The sequence below is a fragment of the Triturus cristatus genome, chromosome 1_1, assembly GCF_964204655.1.
Source record: "Triturus cristatus chromosome 1_1, aTriCri1.1, whole genome shotgun sequence".
Lineage (NCBI taxonomy): Eukaryota > Metazoa > Chordata > Amphibia > Caudata > Salamandridae > Triturus > Triturus cristatus.
In genome coordinates, this window is record NC_140579.1 from 247,528,403 (window position 1) to 247,553,071 (window position 24,669).

A 24,669-nucleotide genomic window follows, 5' to 3' on the forward strand; every position below is an offset into this window, starting at 1 on the left:
CCGAGCACCACTGCCCTATACCCTGAAACACCCTCCCCAGCAAGATCCCCTACACTGCCCGAATACCACTGCCCTAAACTCTGAAACACGACCCCCTACGGGACCCCCTACACTGCCCGAACACCACTGCACCACTGCACCACTGCCCTAAACCTTGAAACACCACCCCCTGCACGACCCTCTACACTGCCCGAACACCACTGCCCTCAACCCTGAAACGCCACCCCCTGCAAGACCCCCTACACTGCCCGAACACAACAGCACTGCCCTAAACCCTGAAACACCATCCCCTGCACGACCCACTACACTGCCCACACACGACTGCACTGCCCTAAACCCTGAAACACCATCCCCTGCACAACCCCCTACACTGTCCGAACACCACTGCACTGCCCTAATCCCTGAAACACCACCCCCAGCATGATCCCTTACACTGCCCGAACAGCATTGCACTGCCCTAAACCCTGAAACACCACCCACAGCATGTCCCCCTACACTGCCCGAACACTACTGCACTGCCCTAAACCCTGAAACACCAGTTCCAGCTCGACCCCCTACACGGTCCGAACGCCACTCCACTCCCCTAATCCCTGAAACACCAGCCCCAAGCACAACCCCATACACTGCCCGAACACCACTGCACTGCCCTAAACCCTGAAACACCAGCCCCAGCACGAACCCCTACACTGCCCGAACACCACAGCCCTACCCTAAACCCTAAAACAACAGCCCCAGCACAACACCCTACACTGCCCGAACCCCACTGCACTGCCCTAAACCCTAAAACACCAGCCTCTGCATGACCCACTACACCGCCCGAACACCACTGCACTGCCCTAAACCCTGAAACACCCCTACACTGCCCGAACACCACTGCACTGCCCTATAACCTGAAACACCACCCCCAGCAAGACCCCCTACACTGTCCGAACACAACTGACCTAAATCCTGAAACCCTAAAACAAGACCCCCAGCATGACCACCTACACTGCCAGACTACCACTACCCTGCCCTAAACCCTAAAACACCCCTGCACTGCCCGAACACCACTGCACTGCCCTAATTTCTGAAACACCCCCCTCAGCACGACCCCCTACACTGCCCAAAAACCACTGCACTGCCCTAAACCCTAAAACACCACACCCAGCACGACCCCCTACACTGCCCAAACACCACTGCACTGCCCTAAACCCTTAAACACAACCCCAGCACGACCACCTACACTACCTGAACACCACTGCACTGCCCTAAACCCTAAAACACCCCCGACACGACCCCTACACTGCCCGAACACCACTGCACTGCCCTAAACCCTGAAATACCAGCCCTAGCACGACCCCTACTCTGCCCGAACACCACTGCACTGCCCTAAACCCTGAAACTCCACCCCCAGCACCACCCCCTACACTGCCCAAACACCACTGCGCTGCCCTGTACCCTGAAACACCAGCCCCAGCACGACCCCCTACAATGCCTGAACACCACTGCACTGCCCTAAACCCTGAAATATCAGCCCCAGCACGACTCCCTCCACTGCCTGAACACCACTTCCCTAAAACCTGAAACACCACCCCCAGCAAGAACCCCTACACTGCCCAAACACCACTGACCTAAACCCTGAAACACCACCCCCAGCATACCCCCTTCTCTGCCTGAACACCACCGCACTGCCCCAAACCCTGAAACACTACCCCATGCACGACCCCCTACACTGCCCTAAACCCTGAAACACCACCCCCAGCAAGATCCCCTACACTGCCTGAACACCACTGCACTGCCCTAAACCCTGAAACACCACCCCCAGCAGGACCCCCTACACTGCCCGAACACCACTGCCCTATACCCTGAAACACCCTCCCCAGCAAGATCCCCTACACTGCCCGAATACCACTACCCTAAACCCTGAAACACCACCCCCTGCAATACCCCCTACACTGCCCGAGCACCACTGCACCACTGGCCTAAACTCTGAAATACCACCCCCTGCATGGCCCCCTACACTACCTGAACACCACTGCCCTAAGCCCAGAATCACCACCCCCTGCAAGTCCCCCTACACTGCCCGAACACCACTGCACTGCCCTAAACCCTGAAACACCACCCCCTGCACAACCCCATACACTGCCCGATCACCACTGCACTGTCCTAAACCCTGAAACACCACCCCCAGCATGACCCCCTACACTGCCTGAACACCACTGCACTGCCCTAAACCCTAAAACACCACCCTTAGCACGACCCCCTACACAGCCCGAACACCACTGCCCTAAACCCAGAAACACCACCCCCTGCACGACCCTCTACACTGCCCGAACACCACTGCCCTAAACCCTGAAACACCACCCCCTGCAAGACCCCCTACAGTGCCCGAACACCACTGCACTGCCCTGAACCCTGAAACACCATCCCCTGCACGACCCACTACACTGCCCAAACACCACTGCACTGCCCTAAACCCTGAAACACAACCCCCAGCACGACCCACTAAACTACCAGAACACCACTGCACTGCCCTAAAACACCACCCTCAGCACGACCCCCTACACTGCCCGAACACCACTGTACTGCCCTAAACCCTAAAACACCACCCCCAGCACAATGCCCAACCCCCAACACGACCCCCTACAGTGTCCGAACACCACTGCACTGCCCTATACCCTGTAAGACCAACCCCTGCAAGACCCCCTACACTGCCCGAACACCACTGCAGTGCCCTAAACCCTGAAACACCACCCCCTGCACAACCCCTACACTGTCCGAACACCACTGCGCTGCCCTAAACCCTGAAACACCACCCTCAGCGTGACCCACTACACTGCACGAACACCACTGCACTGCCCTAAACTCTAAAACACCACCCCCAGCACCACCCTTTACACTGCCCGAACACCACTGCACTGCCCTATACCCTGAAACACCAGCCCCAGCACGACCCCCTACAATGCCCGAACACCACTGCACTGCCCTAAACCCTGAAACACCAGCCCCAGCATGACTCCCTACACTGCCTGAACAGCACTGCCCTAAAACCTGAAACACCACGCCCAGCAAGACCCCCTACACTGCCCAAACACCAATGACCTAAACCCTGAAACACCACCCCCAGCATGCCCCCTTCTCTGCCTGAACACCACTGCACTGCCCCAAACCCTGAAACACTACCCCATGCACGACCCCCTACACTGCCCTAAACCCTGAAACACCATCCCCAGCAAGACCCCCTACACTGCCTGAACACCACAGCACTGCCCTAAACCCTGAAACACCACCACCAGCAGGACCCCCTACACTGCCCGAACACCACTGCCCTATAGCCTGAAACACCCTCCCCAGCAAGATCCCCTACACTGCCCAAATACCACTGCCCTAAATTCTGAAACACCACCCCCTATAGGACCCCCTACACTGCCCGAACACCACTGCACCACTGCCCTAAACCTTGAAACACCACCCCCTGCACGACCCTCTACACTGCCCAAACACCACTGCCCTAAACCCTGAAACGCTATCCCCTGCAAGACCCCCTACACTCCCCGAACACAACAGCACTGCCCTAAACCCTGAAACACCACCCCCAGCACAACGCCCAACTCCCAACGCGACCCCATAAAGTGTTCGAACACCACTGCACTGCCCTAAACCCTGAAATATCAGCCCCAGCATCACTCCCTACACTGCCTGAACACCACTGCCCTAAAACCTGAAACAACACGCCCAGCAAGACCCCCTACACTGCCCAAACACCAATGACCTAAACCCTGAAACACCACCCCCAGCATGCCCCCTTCTCTGCCTGAACACCACTGCACTGCCCCAAACCCTGAAACACTACCCCATGCACGACCCCCTACACTGCCCTAAACCCTGAAACACCATCCCCAGCAAGACCCCCTACACTGCCTGAACACCACAGCACTGCCCTAAACCCTGAAACACCACCACCAGCAGGACCCCCTACACTGCCCGAACACCACTGCCCTATAGCCTGAAACACCCTCCCCAGCAAGATCCCCTACACTGCCCAAATACCACTGCCCTAAACTCTGAAACACCACCCCCTATAGGACCCCCTACACTGCCCGAACACCACTGCACCACTGCCCTAAACCTTGAAACACCATGCCCTGCACGACCCTCTACACTGCCCGAACACCACTGCCCTAAACCCAGAAACGCTATCCCCTGCAAGACCCCCTACACTGCCCGAACACAACAGAACTGCCCTAAACCCTGAAAGACCATCCCCTGCACGACCCACTACACTGCCCAAACACCACTGCAGTGCCCTAAACCCTGAAACACAACCCCCAGCACGACCCACTAAACAACCTGAACACCACTGCACTGCCCTAAAACACCACCCCCAGCATGACCCCCTACACTGCCCAAACACCACTGCACTGCCCTAAACCCTAAAACACCACCCCCAGCACAACGCCCAACCCCCAACACGACCCCCTACACTGCCCGAACACCACTGCACTGCCCTATACCCTGAAAGACCACCCCCTGCAAGACCCCCTACACTGCCCGAACACCAATGCACTGCCCTAAACCCTGAAACACCACCCCCTGCACAACCCCCCACACTGTCCGAACACCACTGCGCTACCCTAAACCCTAAAACACCACCCCCAGCGCAACCCACTACACTGCACGAACACCACTGCACTGCCCTAAACTCTAAATCACCACCCCCAGCATGACCCCCTACACTGCCCGAACACCACTACACTGCCCTAAACCCTAAAGCACCAGCCCAGAACGACCCCCTACACTGCCCTAAACCCTGAATCACCTCTACACTGCCCGAACACCACTGTACTGCCCTAAACCCTAAAACAGCCCCAGCATGACCCCCTACACTGCCCGAACACCAATGCCCTAAACCAGAAACACCACCCCCAGCACAACCCCCTACACTGTCAGAACACCAGTGCACTATCCTAAACCCTAAAACACCACCCCCAGCATGACCCCCTACACTGCCCGAACACCACTGCTCTATACCCTGAAACACCCTCCCCAGCAAGATCCCCTACACTGCTTGAATACCACTGCCCTAAACCCTGAAACACCACCCCCTGCAATACCCCCTACATTGCCCGAACACCACTGCACCACTGCCCTAAACCCTGAAATACCACCCCCTGCATGACCCCCTACACTGCCTGAACACCACTGCCCTAAGCCCAGAATCACCACCCCCTGCAAGACCCCCTACACTGCCCGAAAACCACTGCACTGCCCTAAACCCTGAAACACCACCCCCTGCACGACCCCATACACTGCACTGCCCTAAACCCTGAAACACCACCCCCAGCATGACCCCCTACACTGCCTGAACACCACTGAACTGCCCTAAACCCTAAAACACCACTTTTAGCAAGACCCCCTACACTGACCGAACACCACTGCACCACTGCCCTAAACCCTGAAACACCACCCCCTTCACGACCCTCTACACTGCCCGAACACCATTGCCCTAAACCCTGAAACACCACCCCCTGCAAGAACCCCTACACTGCCCGAACACCACTGCACTGCCCTAAACCCTGAAACACCATCCCCTGCACGACCCACTAAACTGCCCAAACACCACTGCCCGGCCCTAAACCCTGAAACACAACCCCCAGCACGACCCAGTAAACTACCAGAACACCACTGCACTGCCCTAAAACACCACCCCCAGCACGACCCCCTACACTGCCCGAACACCACTGCACTGCCCTAAATCCTAAAACACCACCCCCAGCACAACGCCCAACCCCCAACACGACCCCATAAAGTGCCCGAACACCACTGCACTGCCCTATACCTCGAAAGACCACCCCCTGCAAGACCCCCTACACTGCCCGAACACCACTGCACTGCCCTAAACCCTGTAACACCACCCCCAGAACAACCCCCTACACAGTCCGAACACCACTACGCTGCCCTAAACCCTGAAACACCACCCACAGCGCGACCCACTACACTGCACGAACACCACTGCACTGCCCTAAACTCTAAAACACCACACCCAGCGCCAACCCCTACACTGCCCGAACACCACTGCACTGTCGTATACCCTGAAACACCAGCCCCAGCACGACCCCCTACAATGCCCGAACACCACTGCACTGCCCTAAACCCTGAAATATCAGCCCCAGCACGACTCCCTACAATGCCTGAACACCACTGCCCTAAAACCTGAAACACCACGCCCAGCAAGACCCCCTACACTTCCCAAACACCAATGACCTAAACCCTGAAACACCACCCCCAGCATGCCCCCTTCTCTGCCTGAACACCACTGCACTGCCCCAAACCCTGAAACACTACCCCATGCACGACCCCCTACACTGCCATAAACCCTGAAACGCCATCCCCAGCATGACCCCCTACACTGCCTGAACACCACTGAACTGCCCTAAACCCTAAAACACCACCCTTAGCAAGACCCCCTACACTGCCCGAACACCACTGCACCACTGCCCTAAACCCTGAAACACCACCCCCTTCACGACCCTCTACACTGCCCAAACACCATTGCCCTAAACCCTGAAACACCACCCCCTGCAAGACCCCCTACACTGCCCGAACACCACTGCACTGCCCTAAACCCTGAAACACCATCCCCTGCACGACCCACTACACTGCCCAAACACCACTGCACTGCCCTAAACCCTGAAACACAACCCCCAGCACGACCCAGTAAACTACCAGAACACCACTGCACTGCCCTAAAACACCACCCCCAGCACGACCCCCTACACTGCCCGAACACCACTGCACTGCCCTAAACCCTGTAACTCCACCCCCAGAACAACCCCCTACACAGTCCGAACACCACTGCGCTGCCCTAAACCCTGAAACACCACCCCCAGCGCGACCCACTACACTGCACGAACACCACTGCACTGCCCTAAACTCTAAAACACCACCCCCAGCACCAACCCCTACACTGCCCGAACACCACTGCACTGTCGTATACCCTGAAACACCAGCCCCAGCACGACCCCTACAATGCCCAAACACCACTGCACTGCCCTAAACCCTGAAATATCAGCCCCAGCACGACTCCCTACAATGCCTGAACACCACTACCCTAAAACCTGAAACACCACGCCCAGCAAGACCCCCTACACTTCCCAAACACCAATGACCTAAACCCTGAAACACCACCCCCAGCATAACCCCTTCTCTGCCTGAACACCACTGCACTGCCCCAAACCCTGAAACACTACCCCATGCAGGTCCCCCTACACTGCCCTAAACCCTGAAACACCATCCCCAGCAAGACCCCCTACTCTGCCTGAACACCACAGCACTAAACCCTGAAACACCACCCCCAGCAGGACCCCCTACACTGCCCGAATACCACTGCCCTAAACTCTGAAACACCACCCCCTACGGGACCCCCTACACTGCCCAAACACCACTGCACCACTGCCCTAAACCTTGAAACACCACCCCCAGCGTGACCCACTACACTGCACGAACACCTCTGCGCTGCCCTAAACCCTGAAACACCAACCCCAGCGCGACCCTAAACCCTAAAACACCACCCCCAGCGTGACCCACTACACTGCACGAACACCACTGCACTGCCCTAAACTCTAAAACACCACCCCCAGCATGACCCCCTACACTGCCCGAACACCACTACACTGCCCTAAACCCTAAAGCACCAGCCCAGCACGACCCCCTACACTGCTCGAACACCACTGCACTGCCCTAAAACCTGAATAACCCCTACACTGCCCGAATACCACTGTACTGCCCTAAACCCTGAAACAGCCCCAGAATGACCCCCTACACTGCCCGAAGACCAATGCCCTAAACCCAGAAACACCACCCCCAGCACAACCCCCTACACTGCCTTAACACCAGTGCACTATCCTAAACCCTAAAACACCACCCCCAGCATGACCCCCTACACTTCTCGAACACCACTGCCCTATACCTGAAACACCCTCCCCAGCAAGATACCCTACACTGTCCGAATACCACTGCCGTAAACCCTGAAACACCACCCCCTGCAATACCCCCTACACTGCCCGAACACCACTGCACCACTGCCCTAAACCCTGAAATACCACCCCCTGCATGACCCCCTACACTGCCTGAACACAACTGCCCTAAGCCCAGAATCACCACCCCCTGCAAGACCCCCTACACTGTCCGAACACCACTGCACTGCCCTAAACCCTGGAACACCACCCCCAGCACAACCCCCTACACTGTCAGAACACCTCTGCGCTGCCCTAAACCCTGAAACACCAACCCCCGCGCGACCCACTACACTGCACGAACACCACTGCACTGCCCTAAACTCTAAAACACCACTCCCAGCACCACCCCCTACAATGCCGGAACACCACTGCACTACCCTAAACCCTGAAATATCAGCCCCAGCACGACTCCCTACAATGCCTGAACACCACTGCCCTAAAACCTGAAACACCACACCCAGCAAGACCCCCTACACTGCCCAAACACCAATGACCTAAACCCTGAAACACCACCCCCAGCATGCCCCCTTCCCTGCCTGAACACCACTGCACTGTCCCAAACCCTGAAACACTACCCCATGCACGACCCCCTACACTGCCCTAAACCCTGAAACACCATCCCCAGCAAGACCCCCTACACTGCCTGAACACCACAGCACTGCCCTAAACCCTGAAACACCACCCCTGCAAGACCCCCTACACTGCCTGAACACCACTGCACTGCCCTAAACCCTAAAACACCACCCCCTACACTGTCCGAACACCACTGCGCTGCCCTAAACCCTAAAACACCACCCCCAGCGCGACCCACTCCACTGCACGAACACCACTGCACTGCCCTGAACTCTAAAACACCACCCCCAGCACCACCCCCTACACTGCCCGAACACCACTGCACTGCCCTATACCCTGAAACACCAGCCCCAGCACGACCCCCTACAATGCCCGAACACCACTGCACTGCCCTAAACCCTGAAATATTAGCCCCAGCACGTCTCCCTTCACTGCCTGAACACCACTGCCATAAAAACCTGAAACACCACGCCCAGCAAGACCCCCTACACTGCCCAGACACCAATGACCTAAACCCTGAAACACCACCCCCAGCATGCCCCCTTCTCTGCCTGAACACCACTGCACTGCCCCAAACCCTGGACCACTACCCCATGCACGACTCCCTACACAGCCCTAAACCCTGAAACACCATCCCCAGCAAGACCCCCTACACTGCCTGAACACCACTGCACTGCCCTAAACCCGTGAAACACCACCCCCTATGTGACCCCCTACACTGCCCGAGCACCACTGCCCTATACCCTGAAACACCCTCCCCAGCAAGATCCCCTACACTGCCCGAATACAACTGCCCTAAACTCTGAAACACCATACCCTGCACGACCCACTACACTGCCCAGACACGACTGCACTGCCCTAAACCCTGAAACACCATTCCCTGCACAACCCCCGACACTGTCCGAACACCACTGCACTGCCCTAATCCCTGAAACACCACCCCCAGCATGACCCCTTACACTGCCCGAACAGCACTGCACTGCCCTAAACCCTGAAACACCACCCACAGCATGTCCCCCTACACTGCCCGAACACCACTGCACTGCCCTAAACCCTGAAACACCAGCTCGACAACCTACACTGCCCGAACGCCACTGCACTCCCCTAATCCCTGAAACACCAGCCCCAGCACAACCCCATACACTGCCCGAACACCACTGCACTGCCCTAAACCCTGAAACACCAGCCCCAGCACAAACCCCTACACTGCCCGAACACCACAGCCCTACCCTAAACCTTAAAACAACAGCCACAGCACAACCCCCTACACTGCCTGAACCCCACTGCACTGCCCTAAACCCTAAAACACCAGCCTCTACATGACCCACTACACCGCCCGAACACCACTGCACTGCCCTAAACCCTGAAACACCCCTACACTGCCCGAACACCACTGCACTGCCCTATAACCTGAAACACCACCCCCAGCAAAACCCCCTACACTGTCCGAACACCACTGACCTAAATCCTGAAACCCTAAAACACCACCCCCAGCATGACCACCTACACTGCCAGACTACCACTACCCTGCCCTAAACCCTAAAACACCCCTGCACTGCCCAAACACCACTGCACTGCCCTAATCTCTGAAACACCCCCCTCAGCACGACCCCCTACACTTCCCAAAAACCACTGCACTGCCCTAAACCCTAAAACACCACACCCAGCACGACCCCCTACACTGCCCAAACACCACTGCACTGCCCTAAACCCTTAAACACAACCCCAGCACGACCACCTACACTACCTGAACACCACTGCACTGCCCTAAACCCAAAAACACCCCCGACACGACCCCTACACTGCCCGAACACCACTGCACTGCCCTAAACCCTGAAATACCAGCCCTAGCATGACCCCTACTCTGCCCGAACACCACTGCACTGCCCTAAACACTGAAACACCACCCCCAGCACCACCATCTACACTGCCCGAACACCACTGCGCTGCCCTATACCCTGAAACACCAGCCCCAGCACGACCCCCTACAATGCCCGAAGACCACTGCACTGCCCTAGACCCTGAAATATCAGCCCCAGCACGACTCCCTACACTGCCTGAACACCACTGCCCTAAAACCTGAAACACCACCCCCAGCAAGAACCCCTACACTGCCCAAACACCACTGACCTAAACCCTGATACACCACCCCCAGCATATCCCCTTCTCTGCCTGAACACCACCGCACTGCCCCAAACCCTGAAACACTACCCCATGCACGACCCCCTACACTGCCCTAAACCCTGAAACACCACCCCAGCAAGATCCCCTACACTGCCTGAACACCACTGCACTGCCCTAAACCCTGAAACACCACCCCCAGCAGGACCCCCTACACTGCCTGAACACCACTGCCCTAAACTCTGAAACACCACCCCCTAAGGGACCCCCTACACAGCCCGAACACCACTGCACCACTGCCCTAAACATTGAAACACCACCCCCTGCACGACCCTTTACACTGCCCGAACACCACTGCCCTAAACCCTGAAACGCCACCCCCTGCAAGACCCCCTACACTGCCTGAACACAACAGCACTGACCGAAACCCTGAAAAACCATCCCCCGCACGACCCACTACACTGCCCAAACACCACTGCACTGCACTAAGCCCTGAAACACAACCCCCAGCACGACCCACTAAACTACCTGAACACCACTGCACTGCCCTAAAACACCACCCCCAGCACGACCCCCTACACTGCCCGACCACCACTGCACTGCCCTAAACCCTAAAACACCACCCCCAGCACAACGCCCAACCCCCAACATGACCCCCTACACTGCCCGAACACCACTGCACTGCCCTATACCCTGAAAGACCACCCCCTGCAAGACCCCCTACACTGCCCGAACACCACTGCACTGCCCTAAACCCTGAAACACCACCCCCTGCACAACCCCCTACACTGTCCGAACACCACGGTGCTGCCCTAAACCCTAAAACACCACACCCAGCACGACCCACTACACTGCACGAACACCACTGCACTGCCCTAAACTCTAAAACACCACCCCCAGCATGACCCCCTACACTGCCCAAATACCACTACACTGCCCTAAACCCTAAAACACCAGCCCAGCACGACCCCCTATACTGCTCAAACACCACTGCACTGCCCTAAAGCCTGAATCACCCCTACACTGCCCGAACACCACTGTACTGCCCTAAACCCTGAATCAGCCCCAGCATGACCCCCTACACTGCCCGAACACCAATGCCCTAAACCCAGAAACACCACCCCCAGCACAACCCCCTACACTGCCAGAACACCAGTGCACTATCCTAAACCCTAAAACACCACCCCCAGCATGACTCCCTACACTGCCCGAACACCACTGCCCTATACCCTGAAACACCCTCCCCAGCAAGATCCCCTACACTGCCTGAATACCACTGCCCTAAACCCTGAAACACCACCCCCTGCAAGACCCCCTACATTGCCCGAAAACCACTGCACTGCCCTAAACCCTGAAACACGACCCACTGCACAACCCCATACACTGCCCTATCACCACTGCACTGCCCTAAACCCTGAAACACCACCCCCAGCATGACCCCCGACACTGCCTGAACACCACTGCACTGCCCTAAACCCTAAAACACCACCCTTAGCACGACCCTCTACACTGCCTGAACACCACTGCACCACTGCCCTAAACCCTGAAACACCACCCCCTGCAGGACCCTCTACACTGCCTGAACACCATTGCAATAAACCCTGAAACACCACCCCCTGCAAGACCCCCTACACTGCCCGAACACAACTGCACTGCCCTAAACCCTGAAACACCATCCCCTGCACGACCCACTACACTGCCCAAACACCACTGCACTGCCCTAAACCCTGAAACACAACCCCCAGCATGACCCAGTAAACTACCAGAACACCACTGCACTGCCCTAAAACTCCACCCCCAGCACGACCCCCTACACTGCCCGAACACCACTGCACTGCCCTAAACCCTAAAACACCACCCCCAGCACAATGCCCAACCCCCAACACGACCCCATACAGTGCCCGAACACCACGGCACTGCCCTATACCCTGAAAGACCACCCCCTGCAAGACCCCCTACACTGCCCGAACACCACTGCACTGCCCTAAACCCTGAAACACCACCCCCAGCATGACCCCCGACACTGCCTGAACACCACTGCACTGCCCTAAACCCTAAAACACCACCCTTAGCACAACCCTCTACACTGCCTGAACACCACTGCACCACTGCCCTAAACCCTGAAACACCACCCCCTGCAGGACCCTCTACACTGCCTGAACACCATTGCAATAAACCCTGAAACACCACCCCCTGCAAGACCCCCTACACTGCCCGAACACAACTGCACTGCCCTAAACCCTGAAACACCATCCCCTGCACGACCCACTACACTGCCCAAACACCACTGCACTGCCCTAAACCCTGAAACACAACCCCCAGCATGACCCAGTAAACTACCAGAACACCACTGCACTGCCCTAAAACTCCACCCCCAGCACGACCCCCTACACTGCCCGAACACCACTGCACTGCCCTAAACCCTAAAACACCACCCCCAGCACAACGCCCAACCCCCAACACGACCCCATACAGTGCCCGAACACCACTGCACTGCCCTATACCCTGAAAGACCACCCCCTGCAAGACCCCCTACACTGCCCGAACACCACTGCACTGCCCTAAACCCTGAAACACCACCCCCAGCACAACCCCCTACACTGTCCGAACACCAATGCGCTGCCCTAAACCCTGAAACACCACCCCCAGCGCGACCCACTACACTGCACGAACACCACTGCACTGCCCTAAACTCTAAAACACCACCCCCAGCACCACCCCCTACACTGCCCGAACACCACTGCACTGCCCTATACCCTGAAACACCAGCCCCAGCACGACCCCCTACAATGCCCGAACACCACTGCACTGCCCTAAACCCTGAAATATCAGCCCCAGCATGACTCCCTACACTGCCTGAACACCACTGCCCTAAAACCTGAAACACCACGCCCAGCAAGACCCCCTACACTGCCCAAACACCAATGACCTAAACCCTGAAACACCACCCCCAGCATGCCCCCTTCTCTGCCTGAACACCACTGCACTGCCCCAAACCCTGAAACACTACCCCATGCACGACCCCCTACACTGCCCTAAACCCTGAAACACCATCCCCAGCAAGACCCTTTACACTGCCTGAACACCACAGCACTGCCCTAAACCCTGAAACACCACCCCTGCAAGACCCCCTACACTGCCTGAACACCACTGCACTGCCCTAAACCCTAAAACACCACCCCCTACACTGTCCGAACACCACTGCGCTGCCCTAAACCCTAAAACACCACCCCCAGCGCGACCCACTCCACTGCACGAACACCACTGCACTGCCCTGAACTCTAAAACACCACCCCCAGCACCACCCCCTACACTGCCCGAACACCACTGCACTGCCCTATACCCTGAAACACCAGCCCCAGCACGACCCCCTACAATGCCCGAACACCACTGCACTGCCCTAAACCCTGAAATATCAGCCCCAGCACGTCTCCCTTCACTGCCTGAACACCACTGCCATAAAAACCTGAAACACCACGCCCAGCAAGACCCCCTACACTGCCCAAACACCAATGACCTAAACCCTGAAACACCACCCCCAGCATGCCCCCTTCTCTGCCTGAACACCACTGCACTGCCCCAAACCCTGGACCACTACCCCATGCACGACTCCCTACACAGCCCTAAACCCTGAAACACCATCCCCAGCAAGACCCCCTACACTGCCTGAACACCACTGCACTGCCCTAAACCCGTGAAACACCACTCCTATGGGACCCCCTACACTGCCCGAGCACCACTGCCCTATACCCTGAAACACCCTCCCCAGCAAGATCCCCTACACTGCCCGAATACAACTGCCCTAAACTCTGAAACACCATACCCTGCACGACCCACTACACTGCCCAGACACGACTGCACTGCCCTAAACCCTGAAACACCATTCCCTGCACAACCCCCGACACTGTCCGAACACCACTGCACTGCCCTAATCCCTGAAACACCACCCCCAGCATGACCCCTTACACTGCCCGAACAGCACTGCACTGCCCTAAACCCTGAAACACCACCCACAGCATGTCCCCCTACACTGCCCGAACACCACTGCACTGCCCTAAACCCTGAAACACCAGCTCGACACCCTACACTGCCCGAACGCCACTGCACTCCCCTAATCCCTGAAACACCAGCCCCAGCACAACCCCATACACTGCCCGAACACCACTGCACTGCCCTAAACCCTGAAACACCAGCCCCAGCACAAACCCCTACACTGCCCGAACACCACAGCCCTACCCTAAACCTTAAAACAACAGCCACAGCACAACCCCCTACACTGCCTGAACCCCACTGCACTGCCCTAAACCCTAAAACACCAGCCTCTGCATGACCCACTACACCGCCCGAACACCACTGCACTGCCCTAAACCCTGAAACACCCCTACACAGCCCGAACACCACTGCACTGCCCTATAACCTGAAACACCACCCCCAGCAAAACCCCCTACACTGTCCGAACACCACTGACCTAAATCCTGAAACCCTAAAACACCACCCCCAGCATGACCACCTACACTGCCAGACTACCACTACCCTGCCCTAAACCCTAAAACACCCCTGCACTGCCCGAACACCACTGCACTGCCCTAATCTCTGAAACAACCCCTCAGCACGACCCCCTACACTGCCCAAAAACCACTGCACTGCCCTAAACCCTAAAACACCACACCCAGCATGACCCCCTACACTGCCCAAACACCACTGCACTGCCCTAAACCCTTAAACACAACCCCAGCACGACCACCTACACTACCTGAACACCACTGCACTGCCCTAAACCCTAAAACACCCCCGACATGACCCCTACACTGCCCGAACACCACTGCACTGCCCTAAACCCTGAAATACCAGCCCTAGCACGACCCCTACTCTGCCCGAACACCACTGCACTGCCCTAAACACTGAAACACCAACCCCAGCACCACCATCTACACTGCCCGAACACCACTGCGCTGCCCTATACCCTGAAACACCAGCCCCAGCACGACCCCCTACAATGCCCGAAGACCACTGCACTGCCCTAGACCCTGAAATATCAGCCCCAGCACGACTCCCTACACTGCCTGAACACCACTGCCCTAAAACCTGAAACACCACCCCCAGCAAGAACCCCTACACTGCCCAAACACCACTGACCTAAACCCTGAAACACCACCCCCAGCATACCCCCTTCTCTGCCTGAACACCACCGCACTGCCCCAAACCCTGAAACACTACCCCATGCACGACCCCCTACACTGCCCTAAACCCTGAAACACCACCCCAGCAAGATCCCCTACACTGCCTGAACACCACTGCACTGCCCTAAACCCTGAAACACCACCCCCAGCAGGACCCCCTACACTGCCCGAACACCACTGCCCTATACCCTGAAACACCCTCCCCAGCAAGATCCCCTACACTGCCCGAATACCACTACTCTAAACCCTGAAACACCACCCCCTGCAATACCCCTACACTGCCCGAGCACCACTGCACCACTGGCCTAATCCCTGAAATACCACCCCCTGCATGGCCCCCTACACTGCCTGAACACCACTGCCCTAAGCCCAGAATCACCACCCCCTGCAAGTCCCCCTACACTGCCCAAACACCACTGCACTGCCCTAAACCCTGAAACACAACCCCCTGCACGACCCACTAAACTACCAGAACACCACTGCACTGCCCTAAAACACCACCCTCAGCACGACCCCCTACACTGCCCGAACACCACTGTACTGCCCTAAACCCTAAAACACCACCCCCAGCACAACGCCCAACCCCCAACACGACCCCCTACAGTGCCCGAACACCAAGGCACTGCCCTATACCCTGAAAGACCAACCCCTGCAAGACCCCCTAAACTGCCTGAACACCACTGCACTGCCCTAAATCCTGAAACACCACCCCCTGCACAACCCCTACACTGTCCGAACACCACTGCGCTGCCCTAAACCCTGAAACACCACCCTCAGTGCGACCCACTACACTGCACGAACACCACTGCACTGCCGTAAACTCTAAAACACCACCCCCAGCACCACCCTCTACACTGCCCGAACACCACTGCACTGCCCTATACCCTGAAACACCAGCCCCAGCACGACCCCCTACAATGCCCGAACACCAATGCACTGCCCTAAACCCTGAAATATCAGCCCCAGCATGACTCCCTACACTGCCTGAACACCACTGCCCTAAAACCTGAAACACCACGCCCAGCAAGACCCCCTACACTGCCCAAACACCAATGACCTAAACCCTGAAACACCACCCCCAGCATGCCCCCTTCTCTGCCTGAACACCACTGCAATGCCCCAAACCCTGAAACACTACCCCATGCACGACCCCCTACACTGCCCTAAACCCTGAAACACCATCCCCAGCAAGACCCCCTACACTGCCTGGACACCACAGCACTGCCCTAAACCCTGAAACACCACCCCCAGCAGGACCCCCTACACTGCCCGAACACCACTGCCCTATACCCTGAAACACCCTCCCCAGCAAGATCCCCTACACTGCCCGAATACCACTGCCCTAAACTCTGATACACCACCCCCTACGGGACCCCCTACACTGCCCGAACACCACTGCACCACTGCCCTAAACCTTGAAACACCACCCCCTGCACGACCCTCTACACTGCCCGAACACCACTGCTCTAAACCCTGAAACGCTATCCCCTGCAAGACCCCATACACTGCCCGAACACAACAGCACTGCCCTAAACCCTGAAACACCATCCCCTGCACGACCCACTACACTGCCCAAACACCACTGCACTGCCCTAAACCCTGAAACACAACCCCCAGCACGACCCACTAAACTACCTGAACTCCACTGCACTGCCATAAAACACCACCCCCAGCATGACCCCCTACACTGCCCGAACACCACAGCACTGCCCTATACCCTGAAAGACCACCCCCTGCAAGACCCCCTACACTGCCCGAACACCAATTCACTGCCCTAAACCCTGAAACACCACCCCCTGCACAACCCCCTACACTGTCCGAACACCACTCCGCTGCCCTAAACCCTAAAACACCATCCCCAGCGCAACCCACTACACTGCACGAACACCACTGCACTGCCCTCATCTCTAAAACACCACCCCCAGCATGATCCCCTACACTGCCCGAACACCACTACACTGCCCTAAACCCTAAAGCACCAGCCCAGCATGACCCCCTACACTGCCCTAAACCCTGAATCACCTCTACACTGCCCGAACACCACTGTACTGCCCTAAACCCTGAAACAGCCCCAGCATAACCCCCTACACTGCCCGAACACCAATGCCCTAAACCAGAAACACCACCCCCAGCACAACCCCCTACACTGCCAGAACACCAGTGCACTATCCTAAACCCTAAAACACCACCCCCAGCATGACCCCCTACACTGCCCGAACACCACTGCTCTATACCCTGAAACACCCTCCCCAGCAAGATCCCCTACACTGCTTGAATACCACTGCCCTAAACCCTGAAACACCACCCACTGCAATACCCCCTACACTGCCCGAACACCACTGCACCACTGCCCTAAACCCTGAAATACCACCCCCTGCATGACCCCCTACACTGCCTGAACACCACTGCCCTAAGCCCAGAATCACCACCCCCTGCAAGACCCCCTACACTGCCCGAAAACCACTGCACTGCCCTAAACCCTGAAACACCACCCCCTGCACGACCCCATATACTGCACTGCCCTAAACCCTGAAACACCACCCCCAGCATGACCCCCTACACTGCCTGAACACCACTGAACTGCCCTAAACCCTAAAACACCACCCTTAGCACGACCCCCTGCACTGCCCGAACACCTCTGCACCACTGCCCTAAACCCTGAAACACCACCCCCTTCACGACCCTCTACACTGCCCAAACACCATTGCCCTAAACCCTGAAACACCACCCCCTGCAAGACCCCCTACACTGCCCGAACACTACTGCACTGCCCTAAACCCTGAAACACCATCCCCTGCTCGACCCACTACACTGCCCAAACACCACTGCACTGCCCTAAACCCTGAAACACAACCCCCAGCACGACCCAGTAAACTACCAGAACACCACTGCACTGCCCTAAAACACCACCCCAAGCACGACCCCCTACACTGCCCGAACACCACTGCACTGCCCTAAATCCTAAAACACCACCCCCAGCACAACGCCCAACCCCCAACACGACCCCATAAAGTGCCCGAACACCACTGCACTGCCCTATACCTCGAAAGACCACCCCCTGCAAGACCCCCTACACTGCCCGAACACCACTGCACTGCCCTAAACCCTGTAACACCACCCCCAGAACAACCCCCTACACAGTCCGAACACCACTGCGCTGCCCTAAACCCTGAAACACCACCCCCAGTGGGACCCACTACACTGCACGAACACCACTGCACTGCCCTAAACTCTAAAACACCACCCCCAGCACCAACCCCTACACTGCCCGAACACCACTGCACTGCCGTATACCCTGAAACACCAGCCCCAGCACGACCCCCTACAATGCCCGAACACCACTGCACTGCCCTAAACCCTGAAATATCAGCCCCAGCACGACTCCCTACAATGCCTGAACACCACTGCCCTAAAACCTGAAACACCACACCCAGCAAGACCCCCTACACTTCCCAAACACCAATGACCTAAACCCTGAAACACCACCCCCAGCATGGACCCTTCTCTGCCTGAACACCACTGCACTGCCCCAAACCCTGAAACACTACCCTATACACGACCCCCTACACTGCCCTAAACCCTGAAACTCCATCCCCAGCAAGACCCCCTACTCTGCCTGAACACCACAGCACTAAACCCAGAAACACCACCCCAGCAGGACCCCCTACACTGCCCGAACATCACTGCCCTATACCCTGAAACACCCTCCCCAGCAAGATCCCCTTCACTGCCCGAATACCACTGCCCTAAACTCTGAAACACCACCCCCTACGGGACCCCCTACACTGCCCGAACACCACTGCACCACTGCCCTAAACCTTGAAACACCACCCCCTGCATGACCCTCTACACTGCCCGAACACCACTGCCATAAACCCTGAAACGCCACCCCCTGCAAGACCCCCTACACTGCCCGAACACAACAGCACTGCCCTAAACCCTGAAACACCAACCCTGCATGACCCACTACACTGCCCAAACACCACTGCACTGCCCTAAACTCTGAAACACAAACCCCAGCACGACCCACTAAACTACCTGAACACCACTGCACTGCCCTAAAACACCACCCCCAGCACGACCGCCTACACTGCCGAACACCACTGCACTGCCCTATACCCTAAAGGACCACCCCCTGCAAGACCCCCTACACTGCCCGAACACCACTGCACTGCCCTAAACCCTGAAACACCACCCCCTACACAACCCCCCACACTGTCCGAACACCACTGCGCTGCCCTAAACACTAAAACACCACCCCCAGCGTGACCCACTACACTGTGCGAACACCACTGCACTGCCCTAAACTCCAAAACACCACCCCCAGCATGACCCCCTACACTGCCCGAACACCACTACACTGCCCTAAACCCTAAAGCACCAGCCCAGCACGACCCCCTACACTGCTCGAACACCACTGCACTGCCCTAAAACCTGAATCACCCCTACACTGCCCGAAAACCACTGTACTGCCCTAAACCCTGAAACAGCCCCAGAATGACCCCCTACACTGCCTGTAGACCAATGCCCTAAACCCAGAAACACCACCCCCAGCACAACCCCCTACACTGCCATAACACCAGTGCACTATCCTAATTCCTAAAACACCACCCCCATCATGACCCCCTACACTTCCCGAACACCACTGCCCTATACCTGAAACACCCTCCCCAGCAAGATCCCCTACACTGTCCGAATACCACTGCCGTAAACCCTGAAACACCACCCCCTGCAATACCCCCTACACTGCCCAAACACCACTGCACCACTGCCCTAAACCCTGAAATACCACCCCCTGCATGACCCCCTACACTGCCTGAACACAACTGCCCTAAGCCCAGAATCACCACCCCCTGCAAGACCCCCTACACTGTCCGAACACCACTGCACTGCCCTAAACCCTGGAACACCACCCCCATCACAACCCCCTACACTGTCAGAATACCTCTGCGCTGCCCTAAACCCTGAAAAACTAACCCCAGCGCGACCCACTACACTGCCCGAACACCACTGCACTGCAGTATACCCTGAAAAACCAGCCCCAGCATGACCCCCTACAATGCCCGAACACCACTGCACTACCCTAAACCCTGAAATATCAGCCCCAGCACGACTCCCTACAATGCCTGAACACCTCTGCCCTAAAACCTGAAACACCACGCCCAGCAAGACCCCCTACACTGCCCAAACACCAATGACCTAAACCCTGAAACACCACCCCAGCATGCTCCTTCTCTGCCTGAACACCACTGCACTGCCCCAAACCCTGAAACACTACCCCTGCACGACCCCCTACACTGCCCTAAACCCTGAAACACCATCCCCAGCAAGACCCCCTACACTGCCTGAACACCACAGTACTGCCCTAAACTCTGAAACACCACCCCCAGCAGGACCCCCTACACTGCCCGAACACCACTGCCCTATACCCTGAAACACCCCCCCAGCAAGATCCCCTACACTGCCCGAATACCACTGCCCTAAACTCTGAAACACCACCCCCTAAGGGACCCCCTACACAGCCCGAACACCACTGCACCACTGCCCTAAACCTTGAAACACCACCCCCTTCACGACCCTCTACACTGCCCGAACACCACTGCCCTAAACCCTGATACGCCACCCCCTGCAAGACCCCCTACACTGCCCGAACACAACAGCACTGCCCTAAACCCTGAAACACCATCCCCTGCACGACCCACTACACTGCCCAAACACCACTGCACTGCCCTAAACCCTGAAACACAACCCCCAGCACGACCCACTAAACTACCTGAACACCACTGCACTGCCCTAAAACACCACCCCAGCACGACCCCCTACACTGCCAGAACCCCACTGCACTGCCCTAAACCCTAAAACACCACCCCCAGCACAACGCCCAACCCCCAACATGACCCCCTACACTGCACGAACACCACTGCACTGCCCTATACCCTGAAAGACCACCCCCTGCAAGACCCCCTACACTGCCCGAACACCACTGCACTGCCCTAAACCCTGAAACACCACCCCCTGCACAACCCCCTACACTGTCCGAACACCACTGCGCTGCATTAAACCCTAAAACACCACCCCCAGCATGACCCACTACACTGCACGAACACCACTGCACTGCCCTAAACTCTAAAACACCACCCCCAGCATGACCCCCTACACTGCCCAAATACCACTACACTGCCCTAAACCCTAAAGCACCAGCCCAGCACGACCCCTACACTGCTCGAACACCACTGCACTGCCCTAAACCCTGAATCACCCCTACACTGCCCGAACACCACTGTACTGCCCTAAACCCTGAAACAGCCCCAGCATGAACCCCTACACTGCCCAAACACCAATGCCCTAAACCCAGAAACACCACCCCCAGCACAACCCCCTACACTGCCAGAACACCAGTGCACTATCCTAAACCCTAAAACACCACCCCCAGCATGACCCCCTACACTGCCCGAACACCACTGCCCTATACCCTGAAACACCCTCCCCAGCAAGATCCCCTACACTGCCCAAATACCACTGCCCTAAACCCTGAAACGCCACCCCCTGCAATACCCCCTACACTGCCCAAACACCACTGCACCACTGCCCTAAACCCTGAAATACCACCCCCTGCATGACCCCCTACACTGCCTGAACACCACTGCCCTAAGCCCAGAATCACCAACCCCTGCAAGACCCCCTACACTGCCCAAAAACCACTGCACTGCCCTAAACCCTGAAACACCACTCCCTGCACGACCCCATACATTGCCTGATCACCACTGCACTGCCCTAAACCCTGAAACACCACCCCCAGCATGACCCCCTACATTGCCTGAACACCACTGCACTGCCCTAAACCCTAAAACACCACCCTTAGCACGACCCTCTACACTGCCTGAACACCACTGCACTACTGCCCTAAACCCTGAAACACCACCCCCTGCACGACCCTCTACACTGCCCGAACACCATTGCAATAAACCCTGAAACACCACCCCCAGCACGACCCACTACACTGCACGAACACCACTGCACTGCCCTAAACTCTAAAACACCACCCCCAGCATGACCCCCTACACTGCCCAAATACCACTACACTGCCCTAAACCCTAAAGCACCAGCCCAGCACGACCCCCTACACTGCTCGAACACCACTGCACTGCCCTAAACCCTGAATCACCCCTACACTGCCCGAACACCACTGTACTGCCCTAAACCGTGAAACAGCCCCAGCATGAACCCCTACACTGCCCAAACACCAATGCCCTAAACCAGAAACACCACCCCCTGCACAACCCCCTACACTGCCAGAACACCAGTGCGCTATCCTAAACCCTAAAACACCACCCCCAGCATGACCCCCTCCACTGCCCGAACACGACTGCCCTATACCCTGAAACACCCTCCCCAGCAAGATCCCCTACACTGCCCAAATACCACTGCCCTAAACCCTGAAACGCCACCCCCTGCAATACCCCCTACACTGCCCAAACACCACTGCACCACTGCCCTAAACCCTGAAATACCACCCCCTGCATGACCCCCTACACTGCCCGAACACCACTGCACTGCCCTAAACCCTGAAACACCACCCCCTGCACAACCCCCTACACTGTCCGAACACCACTGCGCTGCATTAAACCCTAAAACACCACCCCCAGCATGACCCACTACACTGCACGAACACCACTGCACTGCCCTAAACTCTAAAACACCACCCCCAGCATGACCCCCTACACTGCCCAAATACCACTACACTGCCCTAAACCCTACAGCACCAGCCCAGCACGACCCCTACACTGCTCGAACACAACTGCACTGCCCTAAACCCTGAATCACCCCTACACTGCCCGAACACCACTGTACTGCCCTAAACCCTGAAACAGCCCCAGCATGAACCCCTACACTGCCCAAACACCAATGCCCTAAACCCAGAAACACCACCCCCAGCACAACCCCCTACACTGCCAGAACACCAGTGCACTATCCTAAACCCTAAAACACCACCCCCAGCATGACCCCCTACACTGCCCGAACACCACTGCCCTATCCCCTAAACACCCTCCCTAGCAAGATCCCCTACACTGCCCAAATACCACTGCCCTAAACCCTGAAACGCCACCCCCTGCAATACCCCCTACACTGCCCAAACACCACTGCACCACTGCCCTAAACCCTGAAATACCACCCCCTGCATGACCCCCTACACTGCCTGAACACCACTGCCCTAAGCCCAGAATCACCAACCCCTGCAAGACCCCCTACACTGCCCGAAAACCACTGCACTGCCCTAAACCCTGAAACACCACCCCCTGCACGACCCCATACATTGCCTGATCACCACTGCACTGCCCTAAACCCTGAAACACCACCCCCAGCATGACCCCCTACACTGCCTGAACACCACTGCACTGCCCTAAACCCTAAAACACCACCCTTAGCACGACCCTCTACACTGCCTGAACACCACTGCACTACTGCCCTAAACCCTGAAACACCACCCCCTGCACGACCCTCTACACTGCCCGAACACCATTGCAATAAACCCTGAAACACCACCCCCAGCACGACCCACTACACTGCACGAACACCACTGCACTGCCCTAAACTCTAAAACACCACCCCCAGCATGACCCCCTACACTGCCCAAATACCACTACACTGCCCTAAACCCTAAAGCACCAGCCCAGCACGACCCCCTACACTGCTCGAACACCACTGCACTGCCCTAAACCCTGAATCACCCCTACACTGCCCGAACACCACTGTACTGCCCTAAACCGTGAAACAGCCCCAGCATGAACCCCTACACT